The 10,067-nt window shown below is 43.5% G+C and overlaps 1 long non-coding RNA gene across 1 annotated transcript; it reads left to right on the top strand.

Moving 5' to 3' along the window:
- The first annotated feature begins 532 nt into the window (after positions 1-532).
- LOC308349017 lies at positions 533-3,033 on the top strand. The gene is made up of 3 exons (XR_013967415.1): positions 533-1,150; positions 1,363-1,458; positions 2,240-3,033. It is a non-coding gene; the product is annotated as an uncharacterized lncRNA (long non-coding RNA).
- The last annotated feature ends 7,034 nt before the right edge of the window (positions 3,034-10,067 follow it).

The following is a 10,067-nucleotide window of genomic DNA, read 5'->3' as shown; positions in this document are numbered from 1 at the left end:
ATATATTTATTAATATATCTATAAATTTTAATAATTTATTACTATATTTAGATGTTTCTGTTATCTACTTATTTACATATTATTTATGGGTTATATATTTACCACACTGTATTATAACTTAGCTGTTTAGACATCTGTTTTCCCCATTAATGTGAATTCCCAGACTACAGGGGTCCTATTTATCTTTGCAGTCCTAGCACCCAACCTAATGCCTAGAACCTAGTAAGCATTCATTAAATGATCTATGAATACATGAATGGGGTGCCAGTTGTGCTGTGGTTATGGACACCAACTGTATATCAATATTTGTGTCTGTAGGAGGAAATGTGCTCTTGATTCTCTAACCTAGAACATTTTCTGATTTTATTTTTTTCTCTTTGTGCCTCTCTAGACTTCAAAGCAGCATACACTGAAGAAGATTCAGAAACTCACAGGTCAGAAAGATCCTATCCTTTATTCTTTAGCTCAAGGCTGATGACAAATCAACTGTGGGTCTGCTTTAAGACTCCAGACTTCAATAACAGGTTGAGGAAGGGAATTTGAAAGAGATTATGTAAATGAAAGAAATGTGCTTATTCTTTCTAGCATCTCCAAAGATGCTAGATTCTTTTTAGCAACTTCCAAAGAGATAGAAACAGATTGATAATTCTTCCTATGCTTCCTTTCCCCATGCTTTCTTGCCTAATTTTCCTTTTGTGTAGAACTCAAAGTATCAGGAAAGAAATCTGGTGAGATTAATGTTTGGTGCAGGAAGTTCCGATAACTTTTTCCCCTGTCATAGGCACTGGATAGACTCCTTTGGGGGGAAAAAAATACGTGTTATGAACTTTTGTTCCCCTACTCCAACTCCCTACTCGCATGATTGTTCCTGCTCTTTCCAACAGCTTAATCTACTACATGGTGAAGGCAGCATAGTAGAGTTCAAAATATAAAAACTTGAGCCCTGGGTTAAGTCTGAGCTCTACCACTCATTAAATTAATGATCCTAGGCATGATTTCACCTTCGTTTTCTTATCTGTAAAACAAGGGGGTGGAACAAGGTAGAGGTGCTATCAACAATTGGGGTGCTAAAAGCTTCTTTACCTCTGCTCCCAGCTTCCCAGGGGGAAGAAAATCTTAGGATGAGCTGCTCTGAAGCTAATCCGACACAGTGAGTAGAGTTGACCTTCACTATCTATTCCTCCTCTCTTCAGCTTACTCTACTGATAAACTCTGTAGGAGTTAGGAGAAAGGTACCTAGTACTGTTTTACTTCCCTCACAATGACAGCTGTTCCTTTTCTAAGTTAAGTCACTATTCTTACTGGTTTCCTTACTAGTACTTTAATATCACTTCAGTGACATTGACCTACTCTTGTGTCCAGCTTTTCAGGTCTCCCTATGGGATGGACCCAGGAGCATGCACTCTGGTCAATGGACAGAAGTCTTCAACAGATCTTCCAACATCTGGAATGTGCAAGGTCAGGGAAGGTCGTTTCTGGGAGGGGGTTGGGTGGTGGAAGTTTTTGTTTTTGTCTTAAGTAAACTCTACCCGCAATGTCTTAAGTAAACTCTACCCGCAATGTGGGGGTTGAATGCTTGAGATCAAGAATTGCATGCTCTACCAACGGAGCTAGCCAGATGCCCCAAAGGTGGTAGAACTTTTAAGAGGGAGGGAGCAAGAGACGGAAGAAGGGAGGTAGTAGAGAGGGAAAGAGGGAGGGAAAAAGAGAGGGAAAAGAGAGATTGTTAGTTGGTCGCTTATTTACTTCATTTTGGCAGCGGGGATAAATTCTGGGTCCAAAGGTTTAGTCCATGGATCATTTCTTTTTTTTTTTTTTTTTAGCACTTTTTTTTAAAGATTTAATTTATTTATTTGTCAGAGAGAGAGTACACACAAGCAGGCAGAGAGGCAGGCAGAGGCAGCGAGAGAAGCAGGCTCCCTGCTGAGCAAGGAGCCCGATGTGGGACTCGATCCCAGGACGCTGGGATCATGACCTGAGCCGAAGGCAGCGGCTTAACCAACTGAGCCACCCAGGCGTCCCCATGGATCATTTCTGATTGGAATGGAGACCCATACCTTTCTCTCCTCCTCGTAGAGGAATTCCTTACATAAGTAATGGATATTGGGGAAAAGAATCTCTTTTGTTGTTATTGTTCTCCCTCAGGCCAAAATATTTCACATTTGAAATAGCCGTTACCTTTCCCTTGTCCTACTTTTTCCTGCCTCAAAGCAAATGGAAACTTTTCTTTATTTCTTAGATCAAGTCTTCTGGAACTGAGTTTGCCTGAATCACAGGATACGATTTCTTCCTCCACCTCCTCTGTGCTTGTGGCTCAGGAGCCGGTTCTACCCTGTTGTGGCTGTAAGAAGGCAAAACATTCTACTAAGGACAGCAGCTCCTCCGGATCATTATGCAACAACTCCAGCCTGTCCGGATCATTATGCAACAACTCCAGCCTGTCCCACCTATCCGACTTTTCTGAAGGAACAACCTGGCAACTCCAGAGCCATGGTTTACCTAGTTTACCCAAAAACCAGTCTTCCATGTTCAGGAACCAAGGGTTTGGGAAATCAAAACTTTTCCAGAATTTGGCAGCTCTTTCACCCTTAAGATCCCAAAACTCTTTTATCAACTCACTGTTTGAATCCCCAGATCTCTGCCAACAAGAAAAAACAAAGAATGGGGGAGAGAGCAAGTGTCCTTTGCCATTGGATCATGGGCCAGATTTGATTTTCACCAAGGCAAGACCACGATTCTCGGGGTGGGCTCCAATCCGGCTCTCTCCTTTGGCTAGGGGGGAGTTAGAGGGACATATGGCTTGGAAGGTTTATACTTTGAGGGAACAGACAGTGCCTCTGCCTGTGAGGAAATCGTGGGCAATGCTGAATTACTTAATTGAGGCACAAGGTGGAGTTCCCGAGCCAGAGAAACCTCAAATCCAGGTATCTATGCCCATTCATCAAAGCACTGAACAAAGTCTCTACAATAAATTCCCAAACTGTCCATCATTTCAGCTCCATGTGAATATTGGAGTGGAATCTGGATTAAATAGAACAGAAACAAAAATTTCACAGTCATTCATCCCAGGTAAGCAGTCGCAACTTGGGGATGGCCCGCAAATCCTTAAATGCGGGCCCTTAATTACATCATTGGGCACTCCGCTTCCCAAAAGTTTAGGAGCTGACATAATTCCAGAGAAAACCACTGGACTGCAGAAGGAGCCAAAACATGTTCTAGAACTTAATATAGAACAGAGGGTCACGGGTCTTCTGGAAAAAAGGATTCAGCAGCATAAGTCCCACATGACTAATGTGGAATTGACCCCAAGGCTACCATGTCAAGTTACAGATAGCATAAAGGTAACTCCTTTAGCATTACTTCAAGTCATGGATTCAATGGGGATGATCCCAGAATCACATTCAGAAGTGATAGAATCTGTGGGTTTGTTCCCACAGCCACCAGACAAAGTTGGGAAACCAATGGAAACCACAAAAAAAGTGAGTGTAAGCACTAAACCATCATATCAAGTAACTAAAACAGTGGAGGTAACATCAAGTGCTCAGCATCACGTTATGGAATCAAAGATGACCTCCAGACCACCGAACCAAGTCACAGATAATGTGACGGTAACTCCTCCAGCATTGCTTCAAGTCATGGATTCTATGGGGATGGTTAATGAATCACATCTACATATCATAAAACCCGTGGGAATAACCCCAAGAACACCATCTCAAGCCATGAAATCAGGGGAAATAACCACATCGTTGGACCATAAAGTCATACCATCAGGAAAGATGCATCCAAAGGCACAATATACAGTTCTGGAAACTGTGGAAATGACTTTCGGGCCACATCCTGAAGTTACTGAATCAGTGGATATAACCTCAAAGCCACAAAGTCAAATCACAGGACCACTGAAGATTCCTCCAGGGCCAATATGCCCAAATACAAGATCATTGGAAATGATCTCCAGTCCATTGCATCAAGTTACTGATTACACGAAAGTTACTCCAGTGGCAGTATTACAAGCTATGGATTTCGTGGGAATGATTCCACCAGCACCGCCACACGTTATAGAATCTGGAGATTCACAGTCTGAAATTGCAACTTTGGCCCCAGGAGCAGCTCAACCAGTTGGTTTGACATCTTCTAGCTCTCCTCCACCTATCAGTCCACCTGGAGTGGTAGGATCTGTGGGTTTACCTCCAAAGCCACCACTTAAAGTCACAGAATCAGTAGGGATGATTCCAATGCCATCACATCAATCCATACATTCTTTAAAGGTAACTCCAGTAGCACTGGGGTCATCCATGGAAATGATCATAACGCCACAATCACAAGTTGCGGAAACGCAGGATTTGACCTCAAGGCCAGTATCTCAAGTCAGGAAACCTCTGGAGTTGACTCCTGGGTCATGGATTCAAGTGCAAGACTCTGTGGAGATGACTCCACAACCATATGTTCAAGGCACAAAAACTACAGCATTAACCCCAGGACTACCTCATCAAGTCATGGAATCTCCAAGTTTGACCCCATGGCATCAGATTGTAGAATCTTCAGAGAGGAGTCCAAGGCAAAGCCATCAAATGATGGAAACTATGGGGTTGGCTTCTGACCCCACGATCAGAAATCTGACTGAGTCAAAACAGTCACATCATCAAATAATGGAACATGTAGGGACAGTCCCAAGATCACTGGGTCAAAGAACAGCATCTAAGGAAATGAGCCAAAAGCCACTGCATCAAGTCACAGAATCTGCAGTAATGACCACTACATCTCTACTTTCACGTGCGGAATATTTGGGGGTGAAGCCAATGCCACAACTTAAGACTGTGGATTCTATGAAGTTATCCCCAGCATTGCGAAATGTAAAATCTACAGACATGACTCCAGGTTCGGTCCCACAGATGGTAAAATATGGACAGCTGATCCCGACTGTGAGCCCTACAGAACTGGCCCCAGAACGTCAACTGCAGATTGTAAAATCTAATGAGGTGGCTCCTATTTCACAGCTGGAACGTGGGAATTCTGTGCAGTTAGCCCCAGGGTCTCAGCTTCAAGGTGTGAAATCTATTCATTTTACCCTAGGAACACAACAACAAAGTGGAACATCTGCTGTGTTAGCCCAGGCACCACAGCTGCAAAATAGGAAATCGCTAGATTTGACCCACAATTCACAGCTGCAAGGTCTGGAATATGTTCGTTTGGCCCTACCACCGAAGTTTTCAGGTACAAAAGCTGTGGAGCTGATCCTAAGACCACCACAGGAAGGTAAGAAATCCATGGAGTTGGCCCCAAAACCCTGGTTACAAGATGAAAGATCTAAGGAGACAGCCCCAGTACTATTGCTTAAACATGTGAAATTTCCTCAAATGGTAGAATGTAGAAATGTGATTCCTGAAACACAGGTGGAAAGTACGAAATATGAGGAGCCGATCTCAGGGGCACACATTCAAGCAGTAAAATCTGCAGAGCTGAAGCTCAAGCCAAATCATCAAGCCACAGAACCTGAAGCATTACCCCCATGGCATCAAGCTTTGGAATCTTCAGGAAGGATCACAGAGCCAGGATATCAAGGAGCAGAAGTAGAGTTGACTTCCGACCCTTGTCACCACAGGAAAGAATCTATGGCGTTGACACAATCATCTTTAAGAAGTACTCCAGGGCCATTGAGCCAGACTTCAGAACCTATGCAGGCGAACTCAGTGCCATTCCAAGGTGCTCTTGAGACAATGCTCCAAGGCATAAAAGCCTTGGAGACTCGAATGCCTCAACACATAATACAAGAATCTCCAGAGTTAGTACCAGGATCAGAGATGCCAGGAATGAATCCAGAAGTGTTGAACCCAGAGTCCCAAAGTATGAAGATTGTTCATCTGAATCTAGGGCCGTATTCAGAATTTATGAACTATAAGAAGTTGACCCCAGAACCTCAGTTCCAGGGAGTAAAGTCTATGCAGCTGCATCCAGAGCCACAATTACAAGATGTGGAATATGTTAACTTAATCCTACAGCCAGCTACTACTGGAATGGTAGAATCTGAGAAGCTGGTACAAGAACCAATACTACAACGTATAATATCAAAGGAATTGACTAAGGGGACACAGCTTCAGGGTGTGAAACTGATCCCAGGGCCACGTTTGCAAAGTGTCAGATTTTCAAATTTACCTCCAGGACCACTTCTTCAAGGAGAAAAACCTGTAGATTTCATCTCAGGGTCCCCACATCATAGTGTGAAATCTCATGCACTGACCCCAGGTTCCCCAGTTCAAGAAATCAAATTGTCAGATTTTACCCCAGGGCCAAAGCATCAAAGTGTTACGTCCGTACAACTGTGTCCAGAACCAGAAACTCAAGGTATGAAATCTGTGGAACAAAACTCAGGACCACGCTTGCAAGATGTCAGATTTTCTGATTTGACCTTAGAACCAAAGCATCGAGGTTTGAAACATGTGCAATGCATACCGGGAACACAGGTTCAAGATATACAGTCCTTAGGATTGGTAACAGAATCACCTTTGCCATTAAGCCAAGGGCTCTTGAGTGAAAATGTGAAAACTCTTCCGTCTATTGAAGGATCACAGTTTCACAGCATGCAGTCTATGAAATTGACCTCAGAACTACAGTTTCAAGGTGTGAAGTCTCAGGAACTGAACGTAGGGCCAAGGCAGCAAGATGTCAAATTTTCTGAACTGACCTCCGGGCCAAAACTTCAAGGTGTCACATTTGGGGAGCAAAGCCCAGGATCAGTGTTTAATGGTGTAAATTCTGTAGGGATGACTCCAGAATTAGCATTTCAAGATTCTAAAGTAGCAACGACGTCTCCGGGGCTTCAAGATATAAAACAGGTGGGGCTTACCCCAGGGCCATGGTTACAAGATGTCAAATTTTGTGATCTGACATCAGGAACTCAACCTCAAGGTGTGAAATCTTCAGAGTTAAACTCAGGGCCACAACTACAATATGTGAAATTTTTTGAGTTGACCCAAAACCCAAAGATGCAAGGAGTACGATCTGTGGGGTTGTCCCCAGGACCTCAAAAGCAAGTGGTCAAGCCTGATATGCTAGTACCAGAGACACTGTTTCAAGGTGTAAAAAATTTAGGGATGGACCAAATGTCCAACTTGGAAGGTAACATTTCTTACAGAATTGTCTCCCAGCCAGAGAAACCAGAGGAAAAATCTATGGGGTTGACTCCCGAGTCACAGTTGCCAAGAGTAAACTATTCTGAGTTGGCCAGAAGAACACAGTTCCAAAGTATAAAGTCTTCTGAATTGATCCAAGGGCCAGGTGTGGGGGGTATGAAAGCAATGGAGCTGACCCCAGACTCAAAACTTCAAGGTGTACGATCTGAGCTGTTGACCTCGGAGCTGAAAGATGTGAAATCTGTGGTCTTAACTACAGGACAGGGTCTAAAAGGTACGAAATCTACTTTGCTAACCCCTAGTCCACAGCTGGAAGGTGAGAAATCTATGGAGATCACCACAGTGCCATGGATAGAATATGTCAAACCTGTGAAAAGCACCAAAGATACCAAGCTTCAAGGTACAACTTCTGACTTGATTCTGCATGCAAGAATTCAAGACTCCAAAGCTGTGGAGTGGGTCCAAAGAACACAACTGCAAGATGTGCAAACTGTGGAATTGAAATTTGAGCCCAAGACGGAAGGTGAGAAAGCTGTGCCTTTTGCACCAGGGCCATTGCTCCAAGGGTCTGAACTGCAAGGTGTGAAAGGTAAAAAATTAGCAGACCTCAATTTTGAGTTACAGTTTGAAAGTATGAAATCAGACTTGACTCCAGAATCACATATTCAAGGTTTAAAACCTAAAGGATTCAAACCGGAGCCACCTGAACCGCAGGTGCAAAGCATAAAGTCTCCTCAGTTGACCCCAGGGGCGCCACTGCACCAAATTAAAGGCTCAGAGTTAGCTTCGGAGCCACAGCTTTGTGTAAAAACCATTCCGTTAAAACAAGAGCCACTGCTTCAAAGTATGAGATGCATTCAGTGGATACCAGGACCTACGTTCCACGCTGTGAAATCTGTAGAGTCAAATCTCGGGTCACAGTCTCAAGGTGTCAAATCTGTAGGGTTGAAATCTTCGACACAGTTGAGAGATGCGAAGTCATCTGAATTGACTCTAGGGTCAAAAACTCAAGGTGCGACATATACAGAGTTCAACCTTGGGCCACAGTTGCAGAACATGAAAACCCCCGGGGTGCTCCCAGGAACACAGCTGCAAAAAGGGAAGGTTTTGGCATCAACCTCAGAGCCACAGCTTCAAGATGTAGAAACTACTGAGTTCCAAAAAGAGCCACAGCTGGAAAGAGTGAGGTGTATCCAGTGGATACCAGGACCTGATTTCCAAGGTGTGAAGTCTATAGGGTTACAGTCTCAAGGTGTCAAGTCTCTAGGGTTGAAACCTTTGATGCAGTTAAGAGATAGAAAGTCATCTGCATTAACTCCAAGGCCAAAGCTCCAAGATACACAATCTTCGGCATCACTCCAGGAACATAAGCTTCAAGACTGTGATTTGAAACCTTGTCTACAGGTGAGGAGTGTGAAATCATGTGAGCTGACTTCAAGGTCAAAGCTCTGTGATACAAAATTTATGCCACTGAAATCTAGGCTTTGCATGCATGATAGGAAATCTACTCAATTGACTGCAAAAGCAAAGCTTCAAGAAGTGAAACCCTTACAGTCGTCCCCAGGAGCACAGCTTCAAGGTGTGAAGTCTCTGGTGCTTATGGAAGATCCACAGCTTCCAGGTGTGAAATCTGGGGTATTAAGCCAAGGGTCACAACTACAGAGCAATACAACTAGAGAATTGAACTCCCCACTACACTTGACAAGCCTGAAGTCATCTGAATTGACTCTTCAGACAAAGCTTCAAGGTGTGAAATCTGAGAATTTCAACTCTGGGTCACAGTGGCATGATCTAAAACCTTCTAAGTTGTCACCTGAGATAAAGTCCCAAGATAAGACATTTACTGAGTTAAATCCAAGTTCACAGTCAAAAGGTATAACATGTTCTACACTGATCCCAGGAACAAAGATTCAAGGTACCAAATGTACAGATTTCAACCTTGGGCCATTGTTACAACATGTGAATTCCTCTGAAAGGACCTCAAAGACAAAGCTTCAAAATGTAAAACATAAAGAAAGCTGTCCCAGTCCCCGCGTGCAAGTCGTGAAATCTTCTGACCGGACCCTTGGATCAAAGCTTCAAAATGTGCAACTGGTGTTCAACCCTGACCCACAGTTTCAAGGAGTGCAATGTTCTAAATTAATCTCAGAAACAAAGTGTCAAGATGTAGTATCTGCGAATGTCAAACCTGGGCCACAGCTGAGAGGTGCGAAATCTTCTGAATTGATACAGGGGACAAATCTTCAAAAAGTGAAGTCCGTGGATTTCAAGTCACGCTCACAGTTGGAAGACATGACATCTAGGTTGATCATGGGTATAAAGCTTCAAGATGTAAAATCTATGAATTTCAAGGCTGGACCACACTTGAAGGATGTGAAATCTTCACAAGTGATCGCAACGGAAAAGCTTCAAGGTGTGAAATCTGCAGAATGGAAAGCTAATCCAAAGTTACAAGGTGAGACATCTTCTGATTTGACCCTCAAGAGGAAGTTTTCAGGTATGAAAGCAGGCCCAGAGTTACAAGATGTGAAATGTTCTGAGTTGATCATAGGCATAAAGCTTCAAGATAAAAAATCGGCAGGGTTTGGTTCTAGATCACACTTGCAAGGTATGAGATCTTCTGACGTGATCCCGGGGTCAAAACTTCAAGAAGTGAAACCCTCTGAGTTCAACCACAGTCCACAGCTACAAGGTGGGAAATCTGATTTAATTCAGATGAGGAAGCTTCAAGGTGTGAAGTCTGTGGAGTTCAACCCCAGACCACAGAGACAAGGTGAGAAATCTGATCTGATGCTAGAGCGCAGGCTCCAAGATCTGAAATCTGTTGAGTTAAAACCGGTTCTGCAGTTACAAGGTGTACCATCTTCTGAGTTAACACCAAAAACAAAGCTTCAAAGTGGAGAATCTGTGGAGTTCCTTACCAGACCCACGTGGCAAGAC

This window comes from Martes martes (assembly GCF_963455335.1).
Source record: "Martes martes genome assembly, chromosome: 9".
Lineage (NCBI taxonomy): Eukaryota > Metazoa > Chordata > Mammalia > Carnivora > Mustelidae > Martes > Martes martes.
Note: the sequence above shows the minus strand (reverse complement) of the source record. Positions and strands in the feature narration are given on the sequence as shown.